Raw genomic sequence first — 22,669 nt, 5'->3', positions numbered from 1 at the left:
GCGCCCCTTGCCCAATCGGATTCGTCGATCGTTCGTAGACCGCTGCCATTGTCTTTCACTTGAGGAGGTTGCTTTCCAGGTGCAACCCCCCCCCCCACGTATAGTGCATTGCATTGCGTAAGCTTCTTTTTCTTTATTTTTGGTTTTACGTTGCATCTCAACTGCTATGGTTATTAAGCGACGGGACCTATAGTTTTTATTAAGGAGGGTTCCGAACCACCTCGGGCACCACAGTTTTTAAATGGCACATGGAATATTTTCAGAGATGCATTGCGTAAGCTTCTATGGATTCTTCATAACTAGAAGCTTACGCAATGCATCTCTGAAAATATTCCATGTGCCATTATATATATATATATATATATATATATATATATATGTGCTATATATATGTATGTGTATATACAAGGTGTCCCAAAATTCGTGAAAATCCTGAAAGGGGGTGGTTTCTGAGACCATTTCAAGCGACATTTTCCTTTGCAAAAATGTTATCCGCGGCTTTGTTTAGGAGTTATTAACGAAAAAAACGGACCAATCAGAGCGCGACCTAGACGCGAGTTGCCACAGTCGGCCAATAGACAGTTTGCGCGCCGGGCCGACTGTGGCAACTCGCGTCTAGGTCGCGCTCTGATTGGTCCGTTTTTTTCGTTAATAACTCCTAAACAAAGCCGCGGATAACATTTTTGCAAAGGAAAATGTCGCTTGAAATGGTCTCGGGAACCACCCCCTTTCGGGATTTTCACGAATTTTGGGACACCCTGTATAGAGAGAGAGAGAGGGAGAGAGAGAGAGAGAGAGATTATACATATTTCACCGATATAAAAAACATCGATTCGACAATCACGACCTATTTTTCCAAGAGCTTTCATCACTCTCCAACTTGAATAATGTGTATCCCCAAGAACGTGAATACTTTTAATGAATGAAATAAATGATAAACCCGTCTCTCGTTCGAGCAAATTGCAACCGGTATTAAATACGGGCGGAATTTTCCGAGAGAAAATTACTGATAAATATCAACCCCTCGATGACTTCTTATAAATAATCGATAATTCATTAAAGTTTCCTCTGCACCTTTCATAATATGTATTCCATACGAAATTCACTGTTTTTAATATTTCAATAACACACAAAATCCTCGAGCCAGAAATGATCTTCTACGTCACTCGGCAAATATTCAAATGACACATCTACACAGAGAAGAAACTCACCCTCGGTTTTCTGCAGAATTCGATTCACGGTCGCAATGAAGACGTAACTGCCACTTTCCATAAGAAAGCTCTAGCCCATCAAACGCATCTGAAAATAAAAAAGAGAACGATCGTAAGAAAGAATGTCCAATCAAATGTTCAATATTAAAAGATAACGTCACCGAGTTCACGCCGGGAACACGGTTCGCGTCGCCTGGCGGTGAATTTCCCGAATGAACTTCCGCAGGAAGCGGAAAATTCGTCGGTTAACTTCCTAAACGCAGAATTACAGAACAACGCGTAGATAACAAGCCACATCGCGATCGTATTTAAATTCCCTTAACTTTCGACAGTGGGCCCTTTCGCGCGGATCCCTTTAACGATATTTAAAGGGCACTCAAACTGCGATCCGTGTACCGATTAAGGGCATCGCAAAGACTTCCAACATCTTCCTACATAATGCATCCTCTACTGGTTTTATTGTTGAACGGGCGAAATTGACTCACCGTGGCCTTCTAACTAGCTCATTTTAACGAACTTTCCGTACCCAAAGTTTCACCGCTACTAACCACTAGCGGCGTCATTAAAAAAAGAAAATGTTTTAACAGTGCATATTTTTTACATTGTATTTAACGCTCTGACTTCGTTTTATTAGAATCATCGAGTAAGAAACACTTTTGGCATGGACAAGAAACAATTGCAAGAATTAAATCCTGAACTTTTCTAGTTCAATATTAGTGTTGTTGTTTAAGGGATGATTTTGAGGACGATATTAAGAGTTAATTGGATCGATGCAGAACAATTTTCCAAAAATCCCAACAACACAAGTTTTGTCTTTATTTTATAGAATCATGGAGTAACAAACACTTTCGGCCATTCGTACAGGAATTGTTTAATTGTGACGAATAAAATGATTGTTTAAGCAAGAGAAAGAATTGCAAGAATTAAATCTTGAACTTTTACAGTTCAATATTTGTGTTGTTGTTTAAGGGACGATTTTGAGGACGATATTAAGGATTAATCGGAACGATGCAGAACAATTTGCCAAGAATCCCAGCAACATTCTGCAAGGATTTTCCACGAAGAAAGTACTCGTTACCGATTATCCAGACACCGTTCGCAACCAGAAAGCATCTCGTCAGCCAGGTGGTCCAATTTGAGGCGACGCAAAGGAGATGAAGGAAGGAACAAGCGTCAAGGGGTGGAGCAGCGGGGTGAGGTAGGGTGTGGACGGAGAGAAACAGGACTCGGATGGTAGGGGATGTACGTAAAATTGATCCATATTAATAAGAACGGTGGTTCGCGTTGCTGGATTTTTGCATAAATTTGAATCGGTGCCTCGGCGCGCGGCTCGCGGCAAGGGTTGCGAATTTGAATAATCGAGAATAATTCCGAAGTTTTCTCGCCGTGTAAACGCAGGCCGGCGTAATCAGCGCGCTTGGGCTTCGAAACATTTCATGATGTAACGTTTCCCGCGGATGTGCAGCTAATTAAGCGCTCTCCCTGGCCACCGGGCATCGGAAAAAAATACGGTTGGCTCTACGAATTTTCCTCTTTCCACCCCCATCCTCGAAATCCGCCCACACCCTTCTTCTTTTCTTTTCGTTGTGTTCGCGCGCCTCCCTTTTCGGTTTGAAGCTGGTTGAATGGGATCCGCGTTTGCGATTTTAATGAATCTTGACCGTGTGATGTCTCGCTTCTAGGGGTGTGCGGGTACCCGAAATTTCGGGTTCGGGTCGGGGTGCCGAAAGTTTGCAATATTCGGGTACCCGATGGTGTTTTAGAGTTATTTAAATCGAAATATCTCGTGAACTACTAACTTTTCCAGATACATAGGTTAGTACTTTTTTATAACGAATGTCCATCTGCATCGATTGATATATTAGAAAATACCTCAGACCGGATGATTATATTCTGTTTCTTTATCCTTTAAGTATCACGATCAAAATTGCTGATTTATATCGGGAACGACATCATCAAAGATTTATGGCTAAGAAGAAATTCATGTGGCAGTATGAAGATTAAAATAAAAAATGTTTCTTTATCCTTTAAGTATCACGATAAAAATTCCCGAGTTATACATATCATAGATGACATCGGATTTAAAAAAATTTAATTTTTTGGCTAGTTTCCGGCTCTCGCAATAGATGTAGAAAATTATTTTGCATAAGCGACACCCCGACAAAACATCGAGGAGTAAAATCAAAAGTTGAATGAACAAAATGCAAGGAAATCAAAGTGGCGAACAGAATAAAAATTCCAGGGACGTAAATAAACATTCCGTGAGATGGATGCAAGTCTTTGGTATCCATAAAAGGACCCCTGGGTGGTAGAACGGGTAGTAATTCGTATCAGCTCGAGGACGATCGTGGCCTGATTTTCTATCGCGGTAAGGAATGTGCCACACTGTTGCATCAGTGGAATAATATGTGGCCAGGAGTACGGGGAACGATGCTTAACAGTTTTTATCTCGGTATGCGGTAATCTGCGAGCGCTCGGAGCGAGCCTCTGCGCAGCGCAACGCGTCTCGTTCCTTCGCCCCGGCAGATTAAAGCGAATCTTATTATATCGAATGACGAGATCACGTGATCAATCACAAAAACACACAACAGAACTGTCGTGCCTCTAATATGAAGCCGGAGGAAGACAGCGATACTCGGGGAACGGGCCACCCGTCGAGAACGTGGAATGTGGAACTGTACCGACAGGGCCGGCAATGCTGCTCTCTTCGCCCCTTATCGATCATTCCGTTCCGTCTGCGATTAAAATTTCTTCAAATCCGCTCGTACGAGCTGGCCACACATTACAATTAAAATTGATTTCATTAATTTTATTAATTTCAAACAGTTCAAGAAGCATGTCCAAATGATGTACTTCGATCTCACGGAATTTTGTGGAGGTGATTTCTACATGATCAACGCGTTAAAGGGATAGACTACGTTTCCAGGATTGAAACGCTAGATAAAAGATCAATCGAGGCCTTGATCGCCCTCAAAAAACCTATTTATACATTTACGAGGTGTAATTTGCATTATTTGGAAGCATGTGGCTGTCGCAGCTGTATGCATCCGAATAATGCAAATTGCGCTGCCGAATAATGCAAATTACGCACCGTAAACGAAAAAATAGGGCTTTTGAGGGCGATAGAGGCCTAGATCGACCTTTTATCTAGCGTTTCGAAAAACCAGATCTACGTATTACCGAGAAATGAGAATGCGCATTCCGCACCCTTGCAATCGTGGAAAATCGAGTTTACCCCTTAACCTCTAGGCTACGGATCCTCGACAGATCAACAACGAAACCATGGTCCAGCTCTTTAGAAGCTGACGCGTACGGTCGGACAAAAGGCCATCCGGCAACAATAAGATAATAGAAAATTCTTGAACGCCGTCTCTTATTATGTGCCACATCCTCGGCTCGTCTGCGAGCCGTTCCTCGAACGGGTCCAGACTCTCCGAAGCTAAAACGAGCCGCGAAAGAGCGAGACGAGCGTCTCTCCAAGCGCGGGGGTCTGAGGATAAGGGGTAGAGGGCAGAGCGGGAACAATTAAAACACATTTATACGTCGGCCAATTCGTGATCACCATTCTTGTCGGCGCTGGGCCCTGAATGGGTCCCTGGATGACGTATTAACTCATATTTGTCTCTCGACAATACCCGGCTAAACTCTCTGCCCAGGTGTCCGACGTTTTACACTCTTCCCATCTCTCGGGAGGACGTACGGGACGACGAGCGTGTGCATGCTCGGAATTATAATGGGATAGACCATAACAGGACAAGAGAGAGAGGGAGAGGAAGAGAGAGAGAGAGGGAGAGAGAGAGAGGGGAGCGAGCCCGGCCAGTCCAAGTGGTAACAGGATTTCGTGAAAGAAAAAATTTCATTTACCTCGTCCGGAAAGGATGAGTCTCCTTCGCATGATAATAGATCCTGAAGTCGATCTCGATTGAAACAAATGAACAATGTGAAAATTTGAAAAGCCCTAGTACAACAAAATTTCAAATTTTGCAATTGTCGCATAATCTTCTTAGGGTCCAGACGTTATATTTCGCAGGATGATAGTAAAGCGTTCTTCTGCGATATATGTAGAAGATAGAAGCTCGAAGGGTTTGAGCGACCGTCTTCTAGAATAGATAGCGCGAATTTATATCCTCGAAACATCATCGTCGGACGTCAGCGCTCATTTAAAGTGGCATTATTTCAGCGCTGCGCTTCGATTATGAGCATCAGACGGCCGAGCACTTTCATCCCGGTCATCGTTCCTGTTTATCGCGAGACGATACCTCGGGGCATCGATGATCATCTCGGCTGACGAAGAAAAAGCGAGTCGCTGAACCCTTTAGGGACGAAGGGAACGGAATGGAGATTCATCTGGAACATTGTTTTGAGGCGTTGCTCGAACGAGAGGGACGTAAGTGCTTTAACATTCCAGAATTAAAAATTCATCTTCATAATCCTGTATTCCGGGTGAAGAAAATTTTGGAACGTTTTAGGAGATGCAGGGAGATTAACCCTTCGATATTTAGTTTGTCTCGAAGAAATACGTTAAAAATGGCTGGGCTGATTCTTTTAGTTGCCCGTTGAACAGCAGTCTTGATTTAGTGGGATTTTGATGATTATTAATTTGACAGTTGAATCCTCTCCTTCATCAGGAACACCCTGTAGATTCGTGCACGTGCATACCCAGAGATGCATGTCCGTGTGATATGCACAGGCACAGGGATGTACCTTGGAACGCGTTGTCAGTGGCGTATCTTTGCATTGACATGATGGACGGCCGACGTGGAATTAACAATCTTATCCGGTCATTAATCCCAACGTGCGCGTATAATATTCGGCTACGCGGATCCTATTAATTAAATTAGCTTTATCTATGTTTTTTGGATCTCGATGTAGCGGCGTGCACGTGGTGCCTGCGCCTTCCTTAATTTTCTTCGCTTTTATTTGCATTACAATAGTGACATAAAATTGGACAGGTACGACGATTTAGGAGATTGTTCTATTTTCTTATCTCCTTTTTCTTTCTCTTTCTTTCCTCTCTACGAGGAAGCGAGAGAAAATGACAAGTTTATACTGGAATGTCTCGCAGCAAGTTTAAATTGTGACTTTCGCCCATAGCCTGTCAATCTGCTTAAGACGTGGGCTCGAACTTTCAATTCCGTGTCATAAATTTCACGGTTCATTTAGCCTCGCTGTTCCATTTCATTATAATTCCTCGCCAGTGTCAATCCGCAATATTTCATCCCTGTCAAGATTCAAATTAACTTCGGCCTGCGCACAGCAAAACCACACTATCCTTAATGTTCCTACAAACTCTCAGAGTTCTATCTAAAATCTCTCAGCAATTTTATGCATTCGTTTATAAGTAAAAATAAATCTCTACATATTTCTGATCAGAACAATGAACAAAATAAATTGATGTGCATATGTGAAACATAGAAGTAATCTGTTGTTTCAGAACATAGTTCAGCGAAGTCCGACGACTACAATGTAATTGAACGTCATAAAGAAATGTTGGACATCGATATGCGGATTAAACGAGGAAGGGGATGAGATTCGAGCAATTGCAATCAAGTCAACAAAAAATTCGCTTGCATTTGGAATGCAGCAGCATAGCCGGACAAAATCGGCGCGACCCAGAATCTCGACTTCGAACGAGAATGTAGCTGGGCGAACAAGAGAGACATAAATTGTCCGAGCATATCGCTTGCCCTTCTCTCGGGGCCGAGTGATCGATTAGCCTGCCGGTCACCGCCTCCTTTTAATATCGTCGATACGATACGCGGCTAGAACGCGATATGTAAATTTAATTACGGGATTGTCGTGTCGCCGCTCGCACAGGATCATACGTCTAGTTGCGTAGGTGGACTCGGCGAGCCCGAGTCCTCGGCTTGTTCCGCCGATGCATGGACCGGCTCTTTGTTTCGTGTACCGCTGATTCGGAATAATAATGGAGCTTCGCGTCCGATGCGAACAAGATCCGAGCGATCTGTGCCTTGCGAGATTGAAAGCGTCGAAAGAAATGGCTCGATTTTAGATCTTTCTTGGTTCCTTGAAAAGGAACTTGTCTATAGATGAGTGTATTAATATAACTCAAAACCATGAATTTTATAAAAATTCATTCTTAATAGAAATTACCTTTATAAGACTCCTCGTATCAGAACGTCGTTTCGTAGTTAATTTGTCCCAAGTGTTTCAGCGATTCATTTATAGAATGAATTATTAGATGAGTGTATTAATACAATTGAATAGTGTGGATTTCTTTTAATTCGATCTAAAGAGTAATTACCCTCGTACGTTTCTCGATGAAGGAATTTTAGTAGCTGATTTGGACAAAGGATTTAAACGATTTCGAAAGAAAATCAAACAGCATTTCCTCACAAAAACGCCGATGTTCAGCCCTCGGTCCATCAGAATGCAAAAAAGCGCAGCAACACGATACCGTCTCGCCGCGTCAGATCACGAAGTTCGATTCGACGGGATTAACTCGAGGATAGCGAACGAGATGGGACGTGAAGAGACAAGGGAGAGAGAGAGAGAGAGAGAAAAAGAGTCGGGATAATAATGCGGCGTAAGAGGTGGTAATGGGCAGGAAACTCGTGTCCTCGAGAAAATAATCTCGGGGAGATTAGGCGAGTCGTTTAGTGGAACAGCACGCTCCATTCAGATGCAAATGTCTGTCAACAGGTACCCGGGCTCTGTTCTGTGCTTACGCGAGATACGCTCTTTTGAAGCCCCCCCTCGGGTCATCCCACTCTCACTCTTTCACGTGTCGGAAATTTTAAAAACGATTAACCCTTCTGACGCTAAGAGGCTTTTTACCCGGGAAGAATACTGATTCCGTCGGACCCTGATGCCGAAGCTGCGAAGCTTCCCTGTTCGAGGCTCTTCCTCTGCGAAGATTTATGGATTCCCCTCGGAACAAATCTGAACGTCCTCTCGAATCATTGAAATCACCTTCTGTCCACGTTGCACTCAATTCTCCCTAAAAAGGTGTTTAGTTGACCTTCGATCAAGTTGCTCATTCAAGTAGCATTTAGTGTCTTTATTTATTATTTAATGCCTACGTATATCCGAGAAAAAAATAGAACACATCTAGAAACAAACTGCTTAGGAAACTGGCCAAGAAACAGACTTCGTGAGATTTAAAACGAGCGAGACATGATTCGAAGCATCGGATAGCTATCCCAGAAGCAATCCATCAACGAATAACATTCCAGTTCGCGCAGGATCTTCCATAGCACTCAAAGTTTCGCTTTCATGGCCGCGTTCACCGGCAAAGGACATCGAAGTGCGGCTGATATCGCCGGTCCTTCCTGCTTAAGGACCTTTAGGGGACTGGGCTCGTCTCTTTCCGCGATTATACGCCGGAATTTCCGAGAAAACAGATGAAAATCTTGCACACGGCGAATGCAAACCAGTCGCAGTCGCGCGTTGTCGCGCGGCGCGTTCCCTCTTTCGTTACGGAGCTGGTTCGCAACGGTCCTGGTTCTGTTTGGTCGGCTTTCGAAGATCGTATCGGGGTACGTGGCCGCTGGAAACGGGCTAAAGGGGCGACTAAATGCGCCCCGACGACTTCTAATGAATCTTGCCGTACGATTTCCAAAGGAAACCGAGGGAGGAAGAGATGAAGAAGAAGAAAGACAGAGAGAAAGAGAAGAGAAGGCCGAGTGTTTGCGAAGCAGGGAGAGAACGGCCGCCTCTAGTCATTGGAATAAGATTAACAGGAAATCGTATTTTGCACCTGCGCGCACCAGCTACGACCTATCTCGACTGGCGAGCCTCCTCTCCGCCTACAATTGCACCGTTAATCTCGATTTATTGTACCGGATAATAAACACTACGCGTCGAACCTGTCTGTTCAGCCTCCGGCGCCGGAAAGGACTGTTTGCGTGCCGTAAAAATTTGTTATTCTTTGTCTTCGATGGATGCGGGAATTAGGAGGAAACAAAGCGCTGAGTAATGTCTTAATAAATCCTCCGGCGAGATCGAAATAATACTTCCAACGAGAAGGTATTGCAAGTTGGACCTCAAACTCGAAAAAATATATCGAAGTATATTACCGATTGATTAATGAACTTTTACTTCGGTTAAAATGTATACAACGAATTTTTGGTAAAACTTGAGTTTCGTCTCCGAAAAAAATGGTGAAAATCCAGCTGACCCAGATGTAGAGAGGACCGCGAGCCGAAATCGCGCATTTGTTTACAAACGCGGACCAGCATAAATCCGCGTGCACGGTCGGCAGATCCCGATGGAAGATGGCCGTCGGGCATCCTCGTTGAACCGTGGAAGCATAATTTTTACGGTGACCTCGCTCAACCGAGAAGAGAGACTCAGGTATTTACGATGGCACTCGGCCGGTGACATGGGTTTCTGAGACCAATGAATTTTAATTCCTCCCCGGCTCGGGGCCTCATTCTTCGGTGCCCCGTTGGCAGCCCCGCTGCGACACCAGAACGATGATTTAATATTTTAAGAAAATGAGGGGTCCACCCTTAATTTCAGCTCGCCGTAGATGGGACCGTGTTCTTGGCAGCGGGAGACCCAGAAAGCCATTACCCAGATATTCGATTCGACAGTTCAGAAGATGCTTTCGTATACATATAGAGGCGAGTTCTCTCCTTCCTCTCCTCTCGTTCTCGTCCTCTCTCTCTCTCTCTCTTTCTTACTCTGCCATCCGACTACTCTCTCTCCATTGGTCCTCGTCTTCTTTCCTTTTCAATAATCCCTCTTCACGAGGCTTACGATGCACCGGACACGCGATCAAGATTCGTAGATTTCGTATATAACGACGGAGATGGACGGCGAAGTTGACCGTTATCGAAGGAAACGCCGCCACTCGAGAACAGATCGGTTTATGCGCGACGGATTTACGTTCCATGGACTTTTAACAAAATATTACGACCCATTGAATTACCTGCACGCGGTCCTTTAACATTCGAACGCCATTGTGAAACGTTCCAGCGCGATTTTGATCCCGAGTTTGCAGGATTTCGAATTTTTCGTCGAGAACCACTCGATCGGTCCTTCCTTGCCTTACTTGCAGAATTATTTAGCTCTTTTCGAACAAGAGGAAATCCATGTTCGAAGATTTCAAGAAGAGAAGAGGAGAAGACTTTATGGCGGGGCCTGATGAAATAAATCGGCAATCTAGTTAGAAGTTTAACGCACAGGTAGACGGAAAAATGCAGTGATGGCTGCGGCGACGGGTCCGTAGAAGCACGCATTCCACGCACGTGAAGGGCCTCGAACACGGGGCCTTAGGACTCGGTCCCGACGTCGAGGAGGGGGTGGAAGAAGGGGGAGGGGACCGCGACAAAGGACATTCTAGGGGGCGATTCCTCCCTGCTTCTCCCCTCTCTGTTACGGCTTTTTTCTCGCTTTTTCTCCTTACCTGAGAGACCGCGGGACCACAGCGTCTCGACGTTGCCGGTTCGACGACTTCGGGGTTTTGTGCCCTGCACCTACAGGCCTCGAGGGGCCTTATCTCGGGCCCACGCAACGGCACGTCATGCTACGCTATTTTTTTTTCTTCCTCTTCCTCTTCTCTCTCGATCGATCGAACTTCACGGAAAACGGATGTCGACGGCGGCGCTTCGACTTTTTTCCGGTTGGTGTTCCTTTGAAATTCTACTGTTTCTTATTTCGTATATTTTTGACGAATATAATGCTTTTTCGAATTGTTTGAGGAACCGAGGAAACTTGTCTCAATGAATTTTTGAATAAAACTCGTTGAGGTTACAAGTTTGGGACGCGTATACAATGATTTTTTACAAATTTAAATGACACGATCATTGTATCTTCATTAATCAGGCCTGCGTATGCAATTCGAAGCCGTATATTTACTACCGACATCTTCACAAACAAAACGAATTGCACAACAAACATTCACTTTACCGACACAGAACAAACTGTTCGTAGTGTCTCGCAATTTCTTGATGCTCGTATACCAGCGCAATCAACGTCTCGTCAATTACAGCGACTGACACTTAGGGGCAGCAACATTAAACGAATAAAAAGTAGTTAAACCGCTGGCTGGTAGTGTTAATGGTATTCGAAGACGGCAGTATCTCGCGATCGGAACACAGAGCCGCCGCCGGTTGCCGGTTGCCGGTCGCTAAACGAGTCAGATTCGTTAGTGGATTCAAAGTGCAGGTTTGTCTAAGCTGCTAGATAGAGAGGGAGAGAGACAGGCTAACGATCTCTCAGGATGCTGTGCCCCGGTACGGATGACCGGTATTCTATCGGAGGGTCGGTGGTTACACCCAATTCCTCGTCGATGTAATTGAAACGTAACCCCATTGTTAAGGCGTAATTGACTGACACCGTGCAGCCTCTGGCTCGCCTTGGCCGTGTGCTGACTCGATCCGATCGAGGCTCGCGGCAAAAACACCAATCAGGATGCCGCGGGCAAAAAACCGGCCTGGTAAAACGACTAGCTATGGTTCTAACTTCCCTCTACGCGTCTCTGTCGCTCACTATGATTCAACTCCTTGGATACAGCCTCTAGAAAGAGGGGAACGATCACTATGGTTCTCGCGACAAAACCAATTCCATTTTTTACCTCGAATCGGGCCTCGATTTACGATTGTCTTGCTCGATTTGTCTCATCGATGTGACCGATCGACTCTTGACACTTGACAATTTTTAGACACAAGCAAAAAGAATAACATTCTCAAAGAAACTATACACCACTGTCCATAAGTATTTCACCACTTGGCGGAATCGAATCTAAAAGTTTATATCAACGTTATAACTTAAATTACTTTGAAGCAGAATGAATATAAATGTATATGATTCACATAGAAGCATTATAATGCATTACATGTTAAGGATTTTACTAGTGAATAGATGAAATCACTTTCTAAATAAGACCACAATTGTTTCTCCGATTTTGGACACTTTATTTTCACCTTTCGATCTATTTCACACCACAGCTTCTCAATCGGATTTAAATCCGGCGATTGCAGCGGTCAGTGCATAACTATAAGTTTATCAATGTCCTCTAATTGTCTTAAATAATTTTGACACACTTTTGCACTATGTTTAGGATCGTTATCTTGCATAAAAATGAAGTTTTCGCCTATCAGCTTCGTTCCTGGCAAAAGTTACATTGGGACGCCTTATTTTAAATGTATTTTGTATATTCTCGATAAACTGAAATCAAGCTGCATTGTAAAAATGTCTCTTTTAATAATACAATGTACTCGAAATCAACGGAAACAGTCCTGCGGTCTACGAAGAACAGACACACTATAATTGTTCCTGGTAATGATACTCATCAGAGCGAGCTGTTTGACGAGCAATAATTTTTATGGGTGCTAAAACACGGAACAAAGAAACCGATAAATTCCGTCCTATCGTTTTCGACGGTCCCTGACAAAACCGCTCGTTATCGAGCGATCAGTGTTCGCCGAGAGGAGAGAAAAGTTGCGCAAACCGTTAGGACGATCCCGGACAGGTTTCGGCGCGAGAAACCGTCGCAGATTGTAAACGCCGATAAGCTGGTCCGTGGCAAGAAACTGTCGTCTTTATGTGCCGAAGAGGACCGCGATTATTGTCCAAGGAGTATCGGCCACAATCCTGATCGCAAGAAGTTAATAAAGATCCTGGGAACCGGGGACCTCTGGCTATCACCTAGATGCAAACGATCTCATCCCCTATGCACGGTTCAGGTGCGTCGTTGCATTCGTTTGAATCTTTATGATCGATCGAGGCGCGATCGGCTTTGCTGATTAGTGCTGCTATCGGCTGGACGTGTCCCTTTATGGAGTGTGAATAGTTAAACAGAACATTTTTCGGTTTTATCGGTCTTGAAGAATCGAGTGGATTGTGTTGGCGTTTGTTTGCTATGGTGATCGCGGGGGAACGGGGTGCTTCGGTCATCTGTACGTAATGAGATCAGTGATGACGATCGAAAGTGGTGAAAATGGCAGTTATAGGCCGAAAATCACGAAAAATTGCAATTTCTAGTTTTGATCGTCTACAATTCGTAAACCAATTAACCAGTTTCGATGAAACTGTCAGAACGTATATAATTTATACGAGTTTACAAAACACACCTTTGAAATTTTCGTCATTTGTCCAGCTGAAAAAGTTGTAAAAATCAATTTCTACTATTGTTCTTTAGAATTACGACCAAATGCATTTTTTCAACATATTTATTAAACGTCATTTACTAAACCAATTCTTCTAGCCTTACAGAGAATTATGCTCCTAACTGTGTATTTTCAGGATGATCGAGGATTTCAGCCATTGACAAAATTCTGAATTGTTTGAAAAAAAATAATAGATGAAATTAAGATGATTAAAAAAGGGAGCAAAATGCTTGGAATGTAAAGAATCTGGAAAGGTTAATTGATTACTTCAGGTTCGTCGAAAGATCGAGTATGACGCTGTAGCTAAAAAGTGGAAAGTTCAGGGTAGAATTTGATAGGGTGAGTGGCAAGGGGTAGATTCGAGGATGCAGCACATATCCCCCGCGGTATGCCAGGTTCAGGGAAGGGGGTACGGGAGGAGGGAAGGGTGGGGGCTATAGAAGCTATCTTAGATCGAACGGAGTCCAATTACCGACGTTATTAATTAATCCCGTACCCTCGCTGGCCGGTCCATCGTCTCTCGCTTCCATTCTCAACCCCATCGTCGTCCGTCTGTCCGCTAGAGATACCTGCTACGGATATCCCCTCCAGCAGCCCCATGGCCCCGTACTCCATTACCGTGTGCTCTCCGGGTCTTCGAAAGCTCCGGAGGTCCTTTAAACACGTGCTCCACGACCTGCGATCTCGGCCCATTATCTCGTCGATGAATTTTCTGCGATTGAATGTTATGAAGACGTGCGGGGGCGTGGCCGGCGAATATACGAGCCACGGACCGACCGACCCCTCGTCCTAGCTAATGGACGGAATCTGTTTCCGCTGGCTTTTCTAGGAACGTTCCCAACACGACCAGGAACAATCTCTTTACATAGAAGCTGGTCGTCTTTGTCGTCCCGCTGAGTCATAGGGAAATGAAACGAGACTATTTTAATAGTTGTATGTATATATTTATTTCTGTGCTTGTAGATGATCGTTTATTGGATACGAAAGTGTGCGAAGAAATAACACGATCTTGTACATCAAGATAATCTTTTGGTCGGTATTGTAAAACAAAATATTTTATATGTTCGCGGATCGAAGCTGTCTTTACGTCGAGCTAGAAATCGGCGGGAGAACGACGTCCGCCATCGTCGACGAACAATTTGTATTAACATTCGCCGTGCACCGGGAGACAGCGATTACCGTAATGGAAGAAAATGAGACCGCTGACAGGCGCCATTAATAGAAGCCGGAGCGAGAGTAGATAGCGCTCGCAATTTCGAAGCGGATCGCGGATGGGGCCATCGAGAATTAAGTCACTAAGAGATCCGAGCTGAAATTTATTCGGAAACGAGGGAAAACATCAGAGCCTACCTCCGGGAGATTATCATCTTAACGGCCTCTAATTACGTCTGAGGCGTGTATCAATCGATTGACTAGCGACCGGTGAAAAACCGATCTCGCATAATGACCGCCATTACTGCACGGGGTGTGACGAATCTCCAATTTGGCTCGACAAAATCCAAAAAGAACGATCCTATCAGTTGAGTCGGATCGTACATGAATATCAATTACGAAGATCAGACAACCACTTGTTAATCTCTTATCGAGTCTTCGTATTTATCGCTGAAGGGTTGAAATATTTGGGTGAAGCGTCGCTGATATAAACTCGAAAGATGGCCGGCAAATTGTCGCGGATCTCGGCGTCGCGTCGTGTCGCGTCGCTGCCATTTCTCGCTGTCTTCGTCTTGTCATCGTCATTAGCGTCGGCGCACGGTATGTATAAGAGAGTTGGTTCGTTTATACGAAGTAAACAGTGCGTGGACGTGATTTAATTGAAACCCGAGGTGGCTCGGCGGTGTGGCGCGCACCTCTCGCTGGGGACTCGTTGTATGACTCACAGAGTGCTCAGTCAAGAAGTCCATTGACTTGCCGAGTGACGTAAGCAATTAGTGCGCTGTTTTGTTTGCGCAAGTACACACGGCTTAAAGTTGTTTGAGTTCGAGTTCGAGTGGTGCACGGTTAGGCTCGGTGACTCGCCTCAAACCCTTCTTCCAACAACTTACTCCCCCACCTTGGGACACAGGGCACCTACAACCTTCGCTCTCTCCTCTTCTTCTTCTTCTTCTTCTTCTTCTCCTCCTTCTTCTTCTTCTTCTTCATCTTCTTCTTTCTCCTGTTGCTCTTGGTTATTCTTCCTCGTTTCTTGCTCCTCTACTTCTTCTGCTTTTTCTTCCCTCGATCAGAACCTCCAACTTCCCTCACACCCCCGCAACGAAGGCTTTGTCTCCGGGAACCTCCTTTCCTCCCGTTTTCCTAAATCCCAGAGACGGTCTACCACCTCGCCAGCTCCTCCTTGAATATGACTCGCGTAATTACAGCGAATTGTTGCGCTGATCTTGTAAGCGGATCCGAGTAATTGCTTTCGCAATCGCAGCCCCCAGGAAAGAAGTTTCACACGATCTGGAAAGTTGTTTGCCGCCTGCTTCGTTGTTTTCTCGGCTATCCGGGCTGGCTCGATTCCCTCTTTGATCGCACACCGAACACTGTTGCACTGTTGGATTGCTGGGAATGATGACCTTGCCGCCGCTGCTGCTTCTTTCGGGGTGACCGGGTAGCTTGTCAAGGGAGTCGAGCTGGCTTTTTTTTCAAGTGAACTTCATTATCTCGTTCGTGGCCAAGCATTTATACTTGCTCGTTCTTGCCGCAGATTCCTCGGTAAGAGGCGTTGAATTGAAGCATTCGCCAACGAAGTTGCGAATCCGTGAAATTGTTCGCTGCGGGTGTGTGCGCTCGGCTGTTGATTGCTCTTTGTGCAATCGGTGGGAATTTTAAAGTGTTTGGTCGATTTCTGGTCTGCTGCAGCGTTTCGCGGCCCTGAATCTTTCTCGTATTCATGGTTCTTTGGTACGCTTTCATCATCTGCTATCTTGATATTTATAAACGTTGATAACCGGCTACCCACTTTCGATTTCTTCTTAAAAGTCTCTAGCTACTAGCACTAAAAAATTGACGAGGACATTTTTATCTACGAACTTTGAAAATATACTTATATAAAATACAGTAGGCTATGGATGACTTGAAAGTTTCGCACCGTATGCTGTTACAAATGGATTTGGTATGCAATGTTGGTACTCAGAAACGTTTCCGCTCTTCAAGATAAATTGCGTTCCATTAATCAGCCAAGGAAATGTCAAATTTTTTTAATTTTCGCGCGGGAGTTGCAATGACATGGCGAATCAGGTTCCAGCTGTCGGTGTATCCTCAATTCTGGAAATCAGGATGACGGGGAACTAACCAGTATTTGAGAAAATTGCGAGGTAAACTTCGTATATACCGATTCAAAATATCAGAAGCATCCATCACAGCATCGCCGTGGCGAGACAGTGATTGTGATTCATACAACAAAATAGAAAGTTCAAATAATCAAGATTCGCACATCAATTTCCCATGGCCCACCCTGTATACTGACAGCAACCGTAGCCGTGGCCAGTATCTGTGCCGTTATCGTCAGCAATGTCTCTTTCCCCGTTCCCACAGCAAGCAAGAATCTAAGGTAGCGCGAAACGACACACAGTGGGCTGGATCGAAGATTTTAGTGACATTTCAGTATAACTTCTGAATCATTAGAAAATTTTCCCTCAATTTGAATTTTTATATGAATTCAAATAAATTTACTAATTTATATTTTTATTAAAAATTTTTCCTTAATTTTCATTTTCATAAATAACAATTTTACTAATTTATATTTTAATTTAAAATTACCCCTCAATTTTAAATTCTATACAAATTACATTAAATCTACTAATTTACATTCATTCATTAAAAACCATTACATTCATTAAAAACCATTAAACGATTCAAATGAAAAATTCTATCTTTTTAATAAGGTATAAAAAAAATGTTGTTTCGGCAGTGTGATTTAACGTCACATCGACAACAGTTGTTGAATTAGTTTTTGCCATGTTTTAAATATCATTGTTTGAAGCAAATGTAAGAGAATAAACCAAAAGTTTATTCCTTACATTAGATAAAAATATTGTTTACATTATTAAATATATCGGTATCTAATCAAATACTAAACGTTTATTAGGTATTGTTTGAATTATTATACCAATTTAATATCCATAAAATTTCAAAAATCATAGGGAATGGAAATATTCTAGATCGGAAGAAATGTTTAATTTTCCAGTTAAAGTAGCTTCGAGTGCGAATGGTTAAAAGTTCGGTACAACTACAATTTGCATTTAATTTTATTACTTCTTCCATGTTTGTGAGGTCAGTGGATATTCGAAAGAGAATACCAAATGATTAGACATCGATATGAGAAAGTTCATGTCTTGGTATAATGTCACTAAAATCTTCGATCCAGCCCACTATGCATCAATCCGATCACAGTCCGATCAATCAGGAGTAACGATGATCGTCAGCGACGCGGACAACCGGCGACGCTACGGACCTGTTGAGTCAGCGCGTCAGAACGAATCGGGACGGGTTGAAACAAGTCGGTCCGGCCCGACCCTACCTGGACCGGGTCGTACACCTAGCGGTCGGTTACCTGGCCGAGCTAACGGGCCTGACACGGTTCTCTCGTGCACGTTATCGCCGTGACCGGCTCTCGCGGTCACGGATCAACGTTGCGGCGCGTTTCCAAGCCGCTGGGATTTCGGGCTGGCCGCGGCTTTCCACGTTTCCGAGAAGAAGTTTGCACGTTAAACAGGCCCTCAGGCTCAAACAGGCTGCCCCGACAACTTCCCGAGATAAGCCGCGCCGATAGAGGCGTAAACTCCGCTCTCCTTCGCGCCTCGGTCCCCTCTCCCCCCCTCCCTCCACCTTCCCGTGCCCCTGGCCCCCCCTACGTGGACCCTATCTTATCTACTACAAACAAGAATTACGTTTGCCGCGTAATCTCCGGCCGGCTCGCGATTTATTGCACTCACCGGCGGGCCCTCGCGGAATCGGAAGATCGCACACGCGTCACGACCCTACTCTCTTCTACTTGCTATAGCCCTCCCCTCTCTCAGTTGCCCCACCTTGCCTCGTCTTCTCACCTGTGGAAAAAATGTTTCCTTGTCCCGCCGGTTGATGGCGTACCTCTTATATAAGGATGATTTAACTGGCTCGCGATTCGGGACTCCTCTTATGAACCCTGGGCCCACATTCTCAAGCCTGGGGTCCCACGTTCTCACACCTTGCCCTACCATTCTTACCCCCCTGGATTTATTTCTAGATTCAAAGTTGGGTAAACTTGCATTTTAATTAGTCTGTTTGAAATAGTACTTGAAATAGTATTATTGTCACAAGATGGCATAGAGTATACAATACATAGCCACAGATTCCATTAGAATGAATGAGAATGCATGGGAAGGCGCACTCACAAAGTACAAACACATTTAAGCGATTATTATTATTAAAGTACAATAGCCAGAATTTGTCGACTACTCCCAAGGAGCACATAATGAAAACTTTGAACAATGCACCTTGTTACGTCCTCATAACCGCGCTTCAAAAGAAAATGAATTTAGCTGCTAAATATTATAGACTTCCCCTTGCATTTTAATGCAAACTGTCTCCTTCATCTATGCTCATTGTCAAAATATTTCAAGTAATATTTTTGATACGAGTTTGAAGAATGTCGCAACGGTTTATTTGCGGGTACAATTAACAACGCGTCAAATTGATGATGTCGTCGCAGGTGAAATAAATTTAGTGTAGAACCGTCGTCCCCCGATAATGCAGTTTCTATATTTGTTTAGGTGACTCGTCGTCGAATAAGGGGGGTCACAGGTTCTTTTTCGAGAACAGGAGGTTTTTAAAGGAACCTGTGCAGCGGAGAGATTGTGTGTGTGTGCGAGGATGCGAAGGTACTGTTTGACGAGTGTCAGAGAAGCATTAAGTGGTTAATGTAGTTTCCTGGTTGGTGGTGGGAGTATTGGGTGGAATGCGCGTGCAATATTGATCTTGGAGAGGTGTGCTGGGTTGTTTATGGACGGAACTCGCGACTTATCAATTCTATTGGCCTGCGAGTTGGGAAAAATCGTTTATCACTGCGCGTTTAATAAATCTCTAGCAAAACATGTGAACAGCAATATCAAGTAGCCGATAAATGGAATAATATCGATTTAAGCGTCTTCTATTTTCATTACGTATACAACATGGATTCCGCTTATTTGAATCATGGTTTAACGCTAAACCTATCGAGCACGGAAAGCGATTAAAACGTTTCATCTTATAAAAATGACAATTTTTATTAAAGCGTGTGCTTGGACAAAGAAATTGATCAAATCAATTTCCGTGTAAGCAGCTTCGTAATTTCAATGATTGTATAATGAAAAATATAAAATCGGTCGTTTGACCGGCAGTGGTAGGTTTAGCGTTAATCGGCGCGTCAAAGGACAGAACACCTAATCGAATAGCTCCGGTTCTCCTTGCTTAATTAAGACTGCCGCTTAATCGGCCAAAGGACACTAGACTCGTGATGTGCCCGAAATAATTGGAGTCCATTGTGTTTACATTGGTTCGTCTGAAGCACCAACATCTGCCTTCAAAAAAGATAAAGCATTGGAACGTTGTAGTAATGTTAGGTGGTCCTAAAAGTTTCTTTCACTATGTGCACATTCCATATTGTTAGATAACATCAGCATACACGAACAGCACAATCTTCTGTTCGTTAATTTTTTATTATTTCTTAAAAATTTTCCTTTTTTAAGAATTACTCTGAATTTGCGCTGAACACATTAATCGAAAACGAAACGAACTTTTGGGACAACGTAATATAACATGATGACCTTGAGTCATCACTTTGATATCGCAGAAAAGATTGGGCATAATAAATCAAATTGCACATAGTGAGATCATTGCACACAGTCGAGTACCGAATGCAACGTTGCTGGAAACGAGCGACGCGCGACGTTTAGGATTCTCCGATGACCTCGGGTCAGGAGTAAACGGTTCGGGGCCTTAATTACTCGGTCGGGTGGCAGGCCGTGACAGAAACGTCGGTGTCGACTTCTCTCGGTTCTCTCCCCTCCCCCTCTCTCCCTCTTTCTCTCTCTGCAGTTTCTCCCTCGCGGGGTTCAGCTGCTTGTTTTCGCAACAATTCGCACACGTAACGTTACAATGTAGAGCCGGGGCCGTTCTCGACGTGGCGCGGGGCGTGCGTCCGTGTGCGGCGCAGGTTTTGCCATAATTACTCGACCGGTAATACAGAACGGCCCTTGAGTGGCAGCTCATATTACTCGCCTAACCCGCGTGAAAACTAACCCCTTGGGGAATGAGGCGGAATGGGAATTACCGTGGCCCCGAGTCGACGGGGAACGGTGGCCACGGGGGACCACGGGGGGCCAAGAGGGGGCGGGGGCACCGCAGGAAAAAGAACTAACTCGACCGTCCTTTTCAACGATCTCCTTCTTCGCCGTCCCGCGAAAGTCTCGGACGGATTTTTTACGAGTATCCTCTGGTGGCGTGTCAGAACGGACAAATAAATTGCGAATTACCGTCGCGGGTATTATAATCAAGCCCGCGCGACCGCCCTCGGCGACCAGGTACCGCTGGGAGTTGTCGCCAAGCGGATTTGAATTTCGCGCGGCCAATTAGACTCGTGGCGAACACTTCCGGGGACGTGCTGGCACCTGTGCGTCCCAAAGAGATTCGAACTCTTACTTTCCGCCACGGTTTTCCACGTTCGTGACTTATTGCTGCAGTCCTACTTTTAATATCTTTTCCATTAGCCACCGCTTTGTTGTACGCTACTACAATTTACTTTAATTTTGTATAGACTCGTAGTGACTCTAACTTCTGAAAAGAGTGCGTCTCAGAACCTTCAACTTCATGAAGTTCCAAAATTTGAGGATCGAAGGGTTTGAACATGTGAACAAGGTACGAGGGCAAGTCAAAAATTATCTACACTTTTGACAAAGCTCTTCTTACGTTGTGCACATTGATTTCTGTCTTCGCTTATTTTATTGTTATACTGTCGTGGTAGTGCTATGAAAGCTTGATCCTAATGCCGCCATTTTTCTTTCTTCTGGTGCAGATTGATCATGGCCGCTCCATTAGAAGTTTTCACCAAAGCGGAACAACAAGCAGTGGTCCGATTCCTTTGGTCAGAGGGTGTCAAAAATTCATCGTAGACTATGATGAAATTTGAGTTACTGGAACACCCTCCCTACAGCCCAGACCTAGCTCCATCTGACTTTTACTTGTTTGGGCCGCCCAAGGATGATTTGCGAGGTCGCCGATTTGTCTCATACTTAGACGTGAAAAATGCGGTGCAGAAGTGGCTTCACGAGCAACCGAAAACCTTTTATTTGCAAGGAATTCGTAAGCTTGTTGACCGTTGGGCAAAGTGCATTGATAAGGAGGGAGATTACGTAGAAAAATGATGTGCATAGTGAAACCCTAGCTTCATGTAAATAAATTGTAGAATGAAAAGTGTAGATAATTTTTGACTTACCCTCGTATAGTAGGACCTCGATTAACTGGATCCCGATTATAAACGAATATGCGTTTAAATAATAATAATAAAAATAAAAAATTTATTTTGGAACATAATGTACATTTTAGTTATTTCCTCGGGTCTCGATTATCCATCGGGCCTTAATTTATCCGGGCTGTTTGTCTCCCGATCAATCCGGTTAATCGAGGTCCTACTGTATTTGTATCGCGATCCTCGACTCGCGGATTTTAATTTGGGCTCGACCTTCTTCGCGGCGCGGTTCTTATCCAATTAAGAGAGCCCGGGTTGCTCGTCACTTTAACGACGTTCGCTTTTACCCATGCACAGTTGCGAAACGCACTACAATCTCCATCGCGCGTTTTTATTTCGCGCGGTCGTCTTCATTCAACTGCCCTGCGCTCTTACTGAAAGCAAGGAATAGGTGCGGGGACCACCGGCGCAACACAAACATTTACGACGATACACACGGCGAAGTGGCCGAAATATTTAATTAACGGAACAATCGCCATTAATTAAACGGAAATGAATAATTATTGTGCCGGTTATTAAAATTCCGGCGCTACAAGCTTTCGACGAATCCGCAGCCGTTAGAGAACGCCGCGCCGCCCCCCTCCCCCCTCACTTCCGCCACCGAATCCCCAGCTGCAAATATCGTTTAAATTTTATATCTGCTCGCCCGGTATTTGTATTAATTACTGGCTGTATTAGCCTAATTAGGCTAATTAGACCCTGGATATATATTTGCGCAATGCGGGATGCAAAACCCAAAGGATCGGCGCGCGTGTTTGCCCGCGCCGGATCACTGTGATCTAGAGTCTAAATCCCGCGTTCGGCGAATTAGAAATTTCGGAGGGTCGACGAGAGAGTTGTGAATAGATTTTGTTCCCCCCCCCCCCGGTAATTCGCGCGGATTTTTTCGAAAAAATGTTTTACCCGCGCGTTCAATT

At 44.3% G+C, this 22,669-nt stretch overlaps 2 long non-coding RNA genes across 4 annotated transcripts in view; one reads left to right on the top strand and one right to left on the bottom strand.

Moving 5' to 3' along the window:
- LOC143208091 (uncharacterized) overlaps positions 1–22,669 on the bottom strand; it is a 398,278-nt gene that overhangs the window by 103,722 nt on the left and 271,887 nt on the right. For 2 of the 3 annotated variants that reach the window (XR_013008839.1, XR_013008838.1), the window contains one exon: positions 1,212–1,299. This is a non-coding gene — a long non-coding RNA (uncharacterized LOC143208091). Of the gene's footprint in view, positions 1–1,211; positions 1,300–22,669 lie in introns of those variants that run through there. The other variant, XR_013008840.1, reaches the window with a different exon arrangement.
- LOC143208092 (uncharacterized) lies at positions 786–21,690 on the top strand. The gene is made up of 3 exons (XR_013008841.1): positions 786–2,453; positions 5,392–5,598; positions 21,300–21,690. It is a non-coding gene; the product is annotated as an uncharacterized LOC143208092 (long non-coding RNA).

This window comes from Lasioglossum baleicum, chromosome 4 (assembly GCF_051020765.1).
Source record: "Lasioglossum baleicum chromosome 4, iyLasBale1, whole genome shotgun sequence".
Classification (NCBI taxonomy): domain Eukaryota; kingdom Metazoa; phylum Arthropoda; class Insecta; order Hymenoptera; family Halictidae; genus Lasioglossum; species Lasioglossum baleicum.
Note: the sequence above shows the minus strand (reverse complement) of the source record. Positions and strands in the feature narration are given on the sequence as shown.